Genomic DNA, 14,573 nt, shown 5'->3' on the forward strand with positions numbered 1-14,573 from the left:
ACGAGGTGTTAACGGGATTTTGTAATTTGTTTAGAAATTGTTAATATTCTTCAAAAAATATAAATCAACAATCAATTTAGTATTAATATGGCCTCAATTTAATACTCCACAGCTTTAGACATTAATAGGGAGCGCAACCGCAGAGCAAAAACGAAAGAGGTGCAAAAAATATAATTCCTTTTTTATTGCATCACAAAATGCTTTACGGCACCTCGCGTCGTCAGGCGTGCTAATTCACAGTCTGCGAGTACGCGGGGGTGAAAATCAAAATGTATTTATTCGCGAACCGTACAAAAAGTCAATATGAGTGGCAATAAAAAGCGGATACCGGGAGAAATAATAAAAGATAACCTTAGGAGTGAATGGAATGAAAGCCCCTGTAAGAATGTTTGGGTAGTGGATAAGGAGCGATCACGGGACACCTCCCCCAAGCGTTGTATGGGAGAAATTAAAACTCGGTTTACAATGAACCTTGCACTGTCTGTGTGGGTCTTTGCATCTGTTATTCGATAGATTGGAACGTATTGATTGATTTGTAGGTAAAGACTCTTTGATGCAAATTAATGCCCAATTACTTTTCCTAACTTTACTTTATCCATTTAAAAACAATTGAGGAACGTATTTTTCAGGATATAATAAATTGAAAATTCATAAACAAATGAGAGGAAAATGAGAAAGATCGAATGAGAAATGAGGAGATCCTTAGGAAAACCCTCAGATCATAGAAATGTAATGTAAACCAAAGTAATCGATCGCAGAATGCGGGGCGTACGCTCGTAGAGCTGATGGCCGCTGGGGCAAAAGTTCTCGAGTGGTGACCACGAGCCGAAAGACGTAGAGAGGGCAGGCCTCCATTATTTAGGTAGACCTACCACGACCTACGATCTGATGAAGGCCGCAGGACGTACCTACCTGGATGCGGGCAGCCCAGGACCGTTCGTCGTAGAAATCCTTGGGGGAGGCCTGCCTTTGTCCAGCAGTGACGTCATGTGTCTGAAACGAAACAAAGTATAATTAAAGTGCTTCACAACTTAGTACTTTATTCGTGAACCAAATAGATTTGGTTCCAGCATTTTCGACAAGATTGAAAGTTTGAAAGTTTTATGAGGGTTGTTAATTTTGCTAATAGCGCAGGTGTCTTCTCAGGTATTCCGACAAAGTATAGGAATCGCGACATGTGTTCCTTATTAAACCTTCTGAGAGGGTTCATTTCTAATTCAGAGTTGTTCTCGGCGCGACATTAAGTCGTTACAGATCCGTGGGGCTCGTCGTGCCACCTTGTTTGTGTGGTCTTACTGTCAGCGATAAAGAGATGAGATTGAGGCGCAGTCGGGTGAAAATAAAGCCAAATCTTTTTTTTTCATTTTTGCTCTAGGAATCTGGTGTTCCCATTTGTCCTATGAAAAAGTCTGTGTGGTCAAGGTAATGTTAGGACCTTTTATAATCCTTAATCCTTATTCATAACAATTCCTATGACATAGGCCCAATTCGACCAAACTTTTATCCGAGAATAATTCCTGGTATAACTGGCACATTGACAGTTTCAGAATCCCAACTAATCCCAACTAATATTATAAATGCGAAAGTAACTCTGTCTGTCTGTCTGTCTGTTACGCTTTCCCGCTTAAACCTCGCAACCGATTTTGATGAAATTTGGCATAGAGATAGTTTGAGTCCCGGGAAAGAACATAGGATAGTTTTTATCCCGGTTTTTGAAACAGGGACGCGCGCGATAAAGTTTTTCTGTGACAGACAAAATTCCACGCGGGCGAAGCCGCGGGCGGAAAGCTAGTGGGAAATAATTGTCAAAATGTCGAATAAGTGACGATTTATTCTGAGATTAATATTTACTCTTGTCTGGTCAAATCCACCCTTAAACGAGTAAACTAAATAATGTTAAAGTTCTAAATACTTAGGCTGTAGGCAGGCATGCTTTATGATAGCAAACTTTGTACTATTAATGACCGCGAAATTAATTAACATTGTTATATATTTTGCCAATAAGCCAACTTTCAGACGTGTATTGGACTGCCAAAATTATTATGAAGAAAAAATATCATTTATCATAGTCGCTGCAACACAGACCCCAACCTTACCCCAGCTGTAACTTCATGGCGGTAAGTCTCGGTTCATGAGTAGATTACAAGTAATTAATTTATAAGAATATGGGCCGGTACGCCCACGGAATTAGCACGGTTATGTTTCGGGGGGCAGATTAAGCTGTTATATTGTTATTAAAGAGCCTCTGTTAAGTGGTATTTTCGTTCTTGTAATTTGCAGATAGGAGGCCTTGGAGAAGGCTTCAGTTATCTTTTGATAACTGAAGATAAGATGCATTATTTAATTTTAAGACTAGAGGTCTAAACCTCATGGTTAAAAATGGCACGATGTAATAAAGACTGATTTACAGTAGGGCTGGTGAGTTTACTGAAATGTGGAAGCTTTATGTAATGATTCCTAGCGTCTTTTGAAAAAGCTTCTCTCATTTGGAAATGGGTAGAATAGGGCTCTATGTATAAAAAGTAGGTACACTTACTTATAACTATTTTTTTATCATTGTCTAGGTAAGCACCTATGTAGGTAGTTACTTGCAAAAATAAAAAAAATATATTAAGTACGTAGGTAATAAGATAAAAAAAACGCAACAGACACAGGTACGAAGAACTACAACTTACTTCCGCACTTTTATTAGTTAGATAAAAGTTGCAAGTTGAGTTATGTCATAGAGTACGTACCTACCTACTTTCTATAAACTGTCTAAATTATGCAAGAGTGTTATAAAATCAAAAACCAAATCAAACTTAAACAATTTGCCATAATTCCAAAGACGTTTCAGATCTCAAGACATCAATCTCCAGTGTCGTTAACTGTACCTAACTCAAACGGTAAAGGGTGACCGTTATGGCGAATTCCCTGTTCCGGGATAACCGAGCCAGCTGTTACTTTGAATGTGATATTCGGTTTGGAATTAATGATTTTATTCCCGACAATTACCAGTGATTTTGCTGGGGGAGTTGATTTTAATAAAACATAACCCTTCTTTCGCTCCGTTGTCTTGGATTAAAATAATGTTCGCTGGGATTTGTAAGGGTTTGCGGTAATTTCGTTATGGATATTTGTGTGTCTGGCGTGGTCTAGGAGGTGAATTTTTAAAGTAATATTTCCAATTCGCATACTTACAAGTGTTTTAGAAATTCGCAATAATGATTCATGCGATTTGGAATGCTAAGGAGAATAAATACAAATTCTTAGATTTAATAAGCAGCTCATTCTAACTGCTGTATGAGACTACAAAGGTATAAGATGTTGACAATGGAGAAAAAATCAACCACAATCCTTTTTAATTTGTTATAAAAGAATACTTAAGTTTTTCTATACTTTTGCTTCAAGTTTTTTACTTAGGTAAGTAATCTTTAGTGTCAAACTTCTACACCAACATTTGTCATCACAACATTTTCATCTGCAATCTGGATCCCGCATTTCTCTTGGTATTTGCGTCTATTTTGTTTTACTTTCGTCTGTCACAAAGTTTCCGCATCAATATCTTGCATGTTTGCATAACTACTTTGCTTGCGGGGAAAACATGCTCATCGATACCTGTGTTGGCACAAACACAAATATCACTACCGAGCACAATAACAGAAGCATAAAAACTTGCGACGTTATTCTATTGAAAACAATTTATCTGCAAATCGATATTATTAGATGTCCAAAGAAGGACGGTAATGCGCGCGAAGAAAGGACGGACCGATATAAAACGCACTTGCGCGCATAATATACGTTTTATTAATAAAAAAGCGTGGCTGAATAGCTCATAAATACCCTTAACGGCCAGTATTCGGCCAGTTTTTTCGATACATCCACGCGCATTTGTTTGACAAATCTCTGGGGGTTGCACGGCACTATCCCCTCTATTATCTTGGCTGAGGGATGACCCCCATTCCATAGGTGACGACGTCGTATCGCTTCTGTCTTCTGTTCTCTAAATCATGGCCAGGTATTTTCTCTTTGACAGAGGGGATGCCAAACAAATAGTATGGATTCCCTTTATTTATAACACGTCTTGTGAAAACCCAGATTGTGACTTCGTACTTTTAAGCAATCTTTCATTAGGGTCCGAAATAACTTTAACTGAGGGCACAATGAGTGATCAGTATGCAAAGCCAGTCTTGTGTATAAGCCGATTGGGTGGAGGCGGCGTTAAAAGAAAATTTATTGCATTGAAAAGTCGTAAGTAATTAATAAGACATTTGAAGTTGCGTGAAAATGTAATTTAGATTGTTTTCCGCGGGCGAGGGTGGGTCGTCTTCCTGTCTGGTTCTGTATAAAGCGGGTTTATTTATATGGGCTTTGTATTAGCGTCTTTATGCTCCCCTAATAAAAAAAGAATCAGCATCGATGTCTTAAAGCGCCTTCCGCGATAGCGGGTCCCTGCCGCAAAATGGCGTCCACACTCGAATAAATTATTCGCCCCTTGAATCGAATGGAAAGAATCGAACGATCGCGTTTGAAAGTTGGCGCGCCTTTATTAGTGTAAGCCGGCCGATTATGTTGAGCCGCTATTACATATTCAAATTGGAGTCATTTGGCGTTGTAGGAATTGACGCGAAATAAAACGGAGCCTTTGAAGGCGCGGCATTAGGCTCGATGGGATTTTTCAGCCGTTTAGGATCATCCGAGGATGCTCGTTGCTCACTAAGCAGGTTCCTAATAACATTTGCATTGAGTGCTTGTTTTGGGTAATTTATCGGTGTATTAATGATAGTAGCTAAGTAGTTTTCTACATTAGGTGAACCTAATGGACTCTCTTTTCTCTAATAAAATAAACTCTCTTAAATGAAATATTTGAAAAATTAGCTATCGCTGTATAATTACTTACGTACGAACTTTTTGGGGGATAATTTTGCTACGATAATTACTCGATATAAATCCACATTATCATTAGAGAAAAATAAATTAAAGACTTTGATTCTTACTTAATTTAATGACAAAAATACGCTTTCATATTTTCTTATTTACATAGATAGAGTTGTATGTTATTTAATTTTACTTACTTCCCTTACTATAAAAGTTTTAAGAACATTGAGCAAATAAATTGCAACTAACATAAATAAGAAGCAACTATAATTTCTCCTAATTTTAAAGTCGATAATCCTGTAATTTAATAACTTCGGGTAACGCGTCAGAGCGTACATGATATACAGGGTGTATTCGTAATCGTGTAAGTAAAATAAATGAAGCTTGGGTCTCCTTCCACTCGGGTGCGCGTCCGAAAAACATAATTTTTGTCGAACAAAGATGGACGTTTAGATTACCGCAACGTTTTGTTCAGGACGGAAACTTCTTTCTGTTGTTACCGCTTGGTGATTTTTAATTACCTATAATCTTTTTGGGTTGAGTTGTGAATGTGACCGAGTTTTGGGTTTCAATTCAATGTAAAGATAAGCGTAAGCGCGTGACGTTCATATCGGGCACATTTTGCTACTAGATTTAAAATATAACTGCAGATAAGTATTTACTTTTTTTCACTACATTTTCATCAATAAAAAACTTGTATCCTTGTAACTTGTTACCTAAATGGAAAATGTCCACTTGCTTCTGCGAAAAGTCATATTAAGTTTCCGTAAATTTTTGAAGTAGGTAAGTAATCTTAGCTAGGTAAAATATTACAGATACAGAGTTCCTAAGATTGTTTTCCTTTATTGAATCAAATTCTCAAAAATAAAGCCGCGTGCGAAGCCTAGCCTAGGTTTGATTTAATTAAGAATATATATTATTCATTAACGTTCATACTAAATACGTGCCTACATTTCATAATTTCATTGTAACGCAAAAATAAACAGTAAAATTTTAAGGGCCTTTTGACTCGCAAGAAAACAACTCTAGCAAATTGATATTTTGAATAATAAAGGCGGTACAGTCGGCGAAATATTATGAGTAGAGCAAACACAAGTCAATAGCCGAGCGGTCAATATTGGATTAGCTTCCAAAAGGAGCCAAAAAGCAACGTATACAGAACCTTTTACAGCGGTTAGAGCCATGAAAAATATTTATGAAAGGCCCGGAGTGTGGAGAGGGATTTGTTTTAGGGATAGAGTCCGGGGAAAATGATGTCACGGTAAGAGTAGGTAAGTATACCTACCTATACAAGTTATTGTCATCAAAATCTACAAATATCTTATCATCATGAAAATTATCACATGGAAAAAGAATAATACTTACCTACCCACACACATCTTTGCAGAGACTTCTTATGTGCAATTTTTTGTAAATATTTCTGGAACTCCATTTAACACTAGAAAGGCCGCCGTCCCATTTTTGTCCCACTCGTGAGTTTGATCGTCTCCATAGCTGGGCACCGTTAATCAAATAGTTAACTTCGTTAATCGTTAAACCGTTACTAAAAAAATTAACTTCGTTAATCGTTAAAACGTTACATTTCGGAAGATTTAACGCAAGTTAACGTTAATCGTTAATCCGTTAACATGTGATAATAAGACGAAAAAAAACCGGCCAAGTGCGAGTCGGACTCGCGCACCGAGGGTTCCGTACCATTGATTTAAGAAATTAAAATTATTATTTTTTATTTAAGTTATTAGTATGAAAGATTACGCGGTAATAAGCGGTTTACGATTTACGAGGTATTAAAAAAAACTACTCACTAGATCTCGTTCAAAACAATTTTCGTTGGTAGTTTTTATAGTAATGTACATCATAATAAGCTTACCTATTACCTACCGCGTAATCTTTCATACAAATAACTTAAATTGAAAAAAAAATAATATTAATCAATGGTACGGAACCCTTTGTGCGTGAGTCCGACACCACAGTAGACACGTACTTGGCCGGTTTTTTTTTCGTTTTAGTACAACTGCATTTCAGAATAAAAGCTTGTTTTTAAAAAGTTTTTTTAAATTATAATTTTACTATACAAGACAAATCCAACAAACCCAAACTCGATAAATTTCCTCCGTTTCGTTTAGGAATTCCTATGGCCACCTCCTGACTCCATCATCAGGACCCTGGATATCATCTAGTACTAAAGTGCTCAAAAAGACAAATTCGATGCGATTCCGCCGTTTCATTTAGGAGTTTCTATGGCCGCCTCCTGACTCCATCATCAGACCAGTTCAATGGTACCATAACTGTAGGCGATGTAGGTCGATGGGTGAACGTAGGTGATAAGATGAAATGAAAAGTCTAGGTAGGAATATTGAAAATGCGGCGCGTCCGGGTGTGCGCACAAGTACGTTCGCAGATCACGAGAGTTCGACGACGAGACGACTGGCGGCTCTCGGCCGCGTGTGCGGCGCGGTGAGCCGCTAGAAGCTTCTAACCATAAAAGGATAGAGGCCTCTGGCCAATCAGCGGGCCGCATTGCTAACGGCTAGCTTGGAATGTTCTAGGCGCGCGATAATAATATTACCTACGCGCGCACCCATATTCGCTTACTTATTATTTAATGATCCAAAAACACATACACACAGTGTAAGTTCGACATAATGGTCAATAACAGTGTACATTAATATTATTACGATGTAAATTATACTCATAGGTTATTGAACATTCATACATATTTAGTTAATAGATCCCAAGCTACGTAAGTTTACTAGTTATTTAAGGATTAAATTAAGGAGAAAAGAAAATTAAAGTTTATTTATTTTTGGTAACATAAAAAAAATCTTATGTAGGTAAGTAGGTACTTACTTAGTGGCCTTAATGGAATGATGTTTATTCAAAAATTGTTAAAATACCTCTGCGCTTGCAAAAATCTTTTATTTCAAACGTAGCAACGAAACGAAGCAAAAAAGTTAGTTGCCGAAATCAATGACTTATTTTTATACCATACACAAATGGGATAGTTACCATGACTAAGAAATTTAGAATTATTGGTTATTATTACGTTAAAGCAGGCACATTTTTCATGTTAATTTTAATCGCCTAATATCCCCTTAGCAAATTAAAAATGTGATTCGTGATTGATTCGATCATAGCAGAAATTAAACGCTACCGAATTATCTACCTGTGATTATCGGCAGTCTTTAGTATTCCGAAGTAAATAAATAATTGATCCCAACTATCAATTTCAAACTGAAATAATAATAATTAAAATCATCGTAGAAACAAAAAAATAAATTTATAAAAGTAAAGAATGATTTTATTATTGTTATGATTAGAAAGAATTTTGGAGTTGACATCCTTATTTAGGCGTGGCGGAGTCGGCGGTATCAAAGACAGCCGTCCCTCACAATGGCCAATGGCCGACCGCGCTAGTGTTGTAAGAACCTCGAGTCTTAAAAGTATTTATTTCGAGACTTGAGTTTATTTTTAAGACTTCACATGAATCATTGAGCCTCCCGAGTCCTTTCGAGTATTTGAAGTTCTTTGAGCTAGACTGAATCATGACATGAACTTGAGTTGGTGTATACTAATAGGCAATAATGAGTGATTGCACAATACAAATGTAATATCAATAAAATTGCATTAAACGAAAATAATCGAGTATCCATCTAAAGACTAACGATTTTCTTAATCAAAAAGTTAAAACAGTCCAATAAAATAATAAACACACATTCTTAATTCATTGCTATTTTATTTTCTTCAAACTTTTAATAAGTAAGATTCCAAGACTCGAGTGTCGTATCGTACAACACTAGCCGCCGCAGCAAACGAACTTGCCGCCGCCTTTAGACACGTGCCGCCGGCCGCCGGCTAGCGCAATGTACAGTCACCAAAATAAAATTAAGAAATGCAACAAACTTTTTTTTACTATTCAAATTAAAATTGGGTTTATTGTTAAATCATAGGTACATAAGATAGGTCATAAATAAATACCAAGTTGGAACGGAAATGATTCGGAAATTTTATTTAACTTATTAGGTACCTACCTCATCTACTTTTCTATTGTAATAGAAATGATGACATAAACGATTAATTTAAGAATGGACTTTGATTTAGGATAAATGGAATATCAATACAAACAAATTGAAGAGTTTTATTTGCTTCAATAGTCTAATTTAATGTTTCTACATAAATTTACTAGGCCATTGAATTACCTTCACAAAACAATAAGTTTGATTAATTTTTAATTATTATCTGTTATAAGGATATTTTACCATGAAATACTCAAAACCACAATTTAGATTCGAATCAATTGAAATCGAAAGCAAGCAGATAAAATAACAAATAAATAAGTTTATTTATTGTCGACTGTACGCCTATGCCAACTTTTCGGCTCTTGCTTAGGCGGCGTCGGCGTCTTTGTGTCAACAAAGGGCGTGCGGCTTGTCGGCATTAATTTGTCGGCGCGTGCGCTTTGATTTAATTCAGTTTTTGACTAGCTTTCTTGTGTGAAGGTGCGTTTTGTAGTGCTCGTGAAGTGAAGTGAACTATGACGCACAGGTGCACAAATGCAAATAAATTTACTAAGACGCGCCTTAAAAATCATGGCCTTTGCTGGTTGATTTTTCGATGGTAGGTATCGTGAATCCATTTTACTGTGATCAACATAAGATAATAAGGATAGACAACGATATGAGAGTAGGCCTGCAACATTGAAGTGATAGCTCGCCCAATCAGTTGATCAGCTAATCGGCTATCAGCTGTGACGACTGCTGTGAGTTGTTATGACGTGAGTGTAAACAACAAAAAAGTGTGTTGTGTGAGTGTCTCGTGTTCCTGTGCAGAATGAATACACTACAGCTTTGTTGTGTGAGTAAAAAATACAGCATGTTCCAATATGAAAGACGAAATGAATATTTATTTTTGTTAGAAAATGTAACTTTGTAAAATCATTATAAAACACATACTCAAATTTGGTGAACTTGTTCAGTGTACCGTATAGATGCCCCCATTAAACGGAATGTAGCTAGTTTAGAAGGACCCTGTATAGCCTACATTCAGGCACCACCAGTTACATATTCATACAAATGAAAGGCAAATCTAATAAGATAAGTAGTAAATTAGTTTCATAAGTAGCCATTTTAATTAATAATATTTAAATCTAGCTAAGTTGTACCTACTGGTGGCCATCGTCAACAATAACATTGCATTGTCATCGTACTTACATAAGTATACCATACAGCTTAATCGGTTGAGGAGAACTGGTCTTAAATTCAGTTGTAAATAAATAAAAAAATGCATTTTAATATATCGTTGCGTTAGTGATCTGATTACAAAAACTGTTGCTTTGGGTTCTGGAAGTTCTGGAAGCCCGAACGTACTTGTCAGAACGCGTTTTTCAGCGTGCCTGCTGTATCTTTTTGGTAAATAGTAGGTACTGGATTAACGATTAACGGACTTAGGATACTTTAACGGAAGTTAACGAGTCCGTTAACAATTTTTAAAGTTAACTTAAAAGTTAATCCGTTAATAGAAATGTTAACTTCGTTAATTAACGATTAACGGATTAACGAGTTAATGCCCAGCTATGATCGTCTCTAACTTTTTTATTTTTCAACGAAAGTCCATGAAACTTTTTGACTTTTTGATTTATTGAATTTTATCATTTTTTAATGTTTTTGATAATATAACATTAATAGAATTTTTTTTAAAATCGGTTTTACCTAGAAGCGCCACTGGGTCATTTTTGTCCCACCCTAGTATTTGCCACAATAATTCGATGAAGAGTTCTTGTTTCTAGGAGATACGAAAGTGGAGAGGTGAGGAGAGTTTAGGTGACTCGTGACAATGCAGAAATGTAAATATATTGTACTAGTTTTTGCCTGTGACTTCACCCGTGAGAAATTAAGTTTATCATAGAAAGACCTAATTTCTTGACACTTATCGTTGCTTTTTGACCAAATAACTGAATATTATTGTAAATTTTAGCCTATATTATGTTATTCTGAAGTATTAACAACAAAACTGCAAAGTTTTATTAAGATCGGCTTAGTATTTTTTGCGTAAAAGAGTGAAAAAACATCCATCGATCTAACCATGAATCCATACTCACTTAGTTCAAGTTCCAGGCATATATCCACCCATTCATTCTTCCTATCCATTCATCAGTCCATCCATCCTTCAATTCATCAATATTTATTAACTTTTACATTTATAATATAAGTAGGAAGGTGGCTTCTAGACATAAGCCAGTTCATACATTGTATGATTTGATAAATTTTTTAAATGTGTGACATATAAATTTTTGAATATTAAACGTACAATGTACATACTTTTCATTGTAATTGGTAAAAAACTTCACTGTTTGTGTACAGATAACAGAAAAATAACCATACCTATAGAAATTCCTAAACACATAGTACACCAGAGAGACAAAAAAACCATACAAAAAACTTTGTGCAAAATGTGCACTATTATTTGTAAGATATTTATTTTTCCTTTCAAAATAAATAATGACTAGTTAAAGTAGTAATTTCATTGTTTTAATACAGTATAACACCACGTAATATGTGACTTTTTTTAAATGAAACCAAAAATATCTGAATTTAATAATTGAAAATTAAAATTGAATACATTTATATTTTTAAAGGAATAAGTACATATTGACTTATCTACATAGATAAACCCTTTTTTAAGGATACTACAAATAGTTTTAAACATAATATTCATGCCTGAAACTAAAAAAACAAAATTGACCCAGCGGCGCTTTTAGGGGGGTCGTAATCTTCGGCACTTCTAGTGTTAAACTGAAGTTTCGTTGCAATGTTTTGAGTGTGTAGAGTCATACTTGAGGAGTGTTGTTTAAGAATATCCAGCTAGGTAGACTCGATGTTTTGTTGAAGGTTTTAAGAGTAAAAATTCAATAGTGAAAAAATAATTAATATTAATAATATCGTCGGACATAATAACCCACCCCAAAAAGGTGGAAAAAAAATCAAGAAGTGTATAATATAAATACATACATATTATACATAGAAAACACCCAGTCCAATACAAACAAATATGTTCATGCACACAAATGTTTGTACTGTGCGGGAATCGAACCCGCTACCTCCGGAATAGTAGTCCGTTTCGAACCACTACACCAAACGGCCGACGTATGTAATTATTTAATTAAACATTATGCAACTGTCTATTATATTGTCTCGTGACTAAGAAGAAAGGGCCGACACTTTTGATAATAATCTAAGTCATAATCAAACTACCTTTTTTTTTTTTTTCGTCATGAAATGCATGAAATTGCATACCCACTGGCCCGGGAGAACCAGTGGGTTATATAAGGCTCTCCCTGCCAGATGGGCAGGGCCTACTCACTAAAACCTGACGGTGTCCTCCCGAAGTCTTTGGGACGGTGCTGCGAGTTATTGTCCGAGCTAGACGGCCTAGACATTCTTTCGCGGCTCCGCCCCAGACTGTGGCTCGCTCTGTTTGAGCAAGCGACGACTGGCTTCAGGGGAGTAGTACCTCCCCTGGTCTTCGCTAGCCATGACTGTACTTCCATGACATTTAATGACTCTACATGTTCTTTTATATTTTATCCGTCTCCACACTCCCAAACCCGACACGAAGTAATAGTGTAGAAGGGTTGGGAAGCCATTGTTTATACAAAGTATGGAATAATATAATCAGAAGTGAAGATATAGGAATCCGGCAAAAACCAACAGAGGCTGAAATTTGCTTAGGTCAGCGGAATAAGTGGCCATCCCTCTGTCTGGAATTAAAACGGGGGTAGATTTAATTTGATCTGAAACAATGTACGCTATGTATCGTCTTAATGAAGGGACTATGTGAAAATAGGATGAAATTGAAATCGTTGGCATCCTTTTAAAATAAGAATCGATACATAGTGCATTTCCAAAATATCGCAATAAATAAAGCCATGTAAAAATGTTTTACCTAATCACTTTACTCGATTTGTTTCATATTAAATTTTGGGAATGTACTATGCATCATGAGTAGAGTCTTTACGAACGGGGGTAGTTTAAAAGGACGCCAATGATTTAAATTTCACCCTGTATACGACTTTCATGTTCCTGGGCGTAAAACTAAACAGAATTCGTGTAATAAATGACGGGTGAGACGCCTGAGATTTTTACTTAATTACTTACTAATTTTTGTCCGTGACCGCCTTAGTGGATTTTAATTTCTTTAAAATGTAACCGTTATTAAACGAAGTCAATAAAAATATTTCTTTCAGGGCTACAAAAGGTCATTAGTCCTTAATCTCAATTCCAATTCGCAATCGAACATCGAAATCGCAAGGAACCAATAAAAAGTTGTTTTGTTTTAATAAAGCCGGCAATTTACCTTCTTCCAGTCCAGATGTCGCCAACTTATTAAGACGCACCTGTCAATCTATACGAATTCTTTTATTTCAGTCCTCAGTCGACACTTCTCTTATTTCATCTGTTTACTTAGGCCCGAGGCAGTATTTTTATGAATTCAGAAAGTTGATTAATTGAGGGCGGCTTGTGTTTAGGAGCTTGGTGTGAATTGTTGATGTATGGGTGTATTTAGAAAGAGTGAGGCATCGTCCAAGTATCATACATTAAAATGAACGACATTTCAGACATTATTAGTTGTGAAAATTGAGATTCTAGCGTCAGACCTTTGGAAAAGCGTAACTTATGGTAAAGGTAAACATGCTTTCCGAAGGATGGGACCTATATTATAAACAAAAAGTTTTTGAGGTACTCAAAAAATTCTGCTTTTGATGAAACTTTACATTAAATAAAAAAAATTACAATATTTTGCTATACATTTTACCAGAATTTTCAGTAGTTACTGAACATCAAGTGAAGTGGACATCCACTTGTACAAAATATTCTAATGGTTTTAAGCCAAGAACCTTCACACACGTAAGAGCACCTACTCAAAACGTCTGGACTTCCAGAGGCAGTATCCTACCGCCATTACATTCAAAAGTATCAACAAACGATCCAATATTCATCGGCTACAAACCGTGTCCTAAGCAAACAATCGTAAGTGCGTCCACACTTCGATTTTCGATTTCGCCCACTACATTAATTCGGGTGTTCATTAAAAATGCCATCAGCCCCTAACGAAGTGTTGAGCAATTAAGTCGCCGCTGACGTCACCGGGCCCAGAGCACCTCCTTGAGGAGCTCTTTGAAGGGATCTTCGAGATGGATTGAAAAATTGATTCGTGGACACTAGATGACGTCATTTGAATTATGAAGACAGGTAGGTAGGTAGGTAGGTACCTACAGTTATGGAAATTGAGAGGAAGTTAGGGGAAATCCGTTAATGGACATCAAAGCTTTAGCTATAGTTATGTGAACTGACTAATCTACTAGGTATTAAGATTTTTTTACAACAGTGTTCTCAAGGAATGAACATACAATTTTATTTGTCTCTACATAAGTTTTTCTAATCCAATTTTTTGAATTTCGTCTCAAGATCTCTTTAAAAAAAACAATAAATTAAATTAACAATGTAAACTAAATGACTAATGACAGACCAAGTTACCAATAGCCAATAGTCAAAGTTTTCTAATTGTCTACACAGTTCAAAAGGTGTTTGTTCATAAATGGTGTAAAAAGAATTTTCTTCCCCATAATATTCACAGCCTTGGGCAACAAATTAAAAATAATAGTCATACCTAAAACAGTACCCTGTACAGTCCCTTTGATTGTTCCAAATCCAAATAAT

The 14,573-nt window shown here is 36.0% G+C and overlaps 1 long non-coding RNA gene across 1 annotated transcript in view; it reads left to right on the top strand.

Moving 5' to 3' along the window:
• LOC135072668 (uncharacterized) overlaps positions 1–14,573 on the top strand; it is a 231,304-nt gene that overhangs the window by 42,688 nt on the left and 174,043 nt on the right. The window lies entirely within an intron of this gene.

This window comes from Ostrinia nubilalis, chromosome 6 (genome assembly GCF_963855985.1).
Source record: "Ostrinia nubilalis chromosome 6, ilOstNubi1.1, whole genome shotgun sequence".
In the NCBI taxonomy this organism is placed as follows: domain Eukaryota; kingdom Metazoa; phylum Arthropoda; class Insecta; order Lepidoptera; family Crambidae; genus Ostrinia; species Ostrinia nubilalis.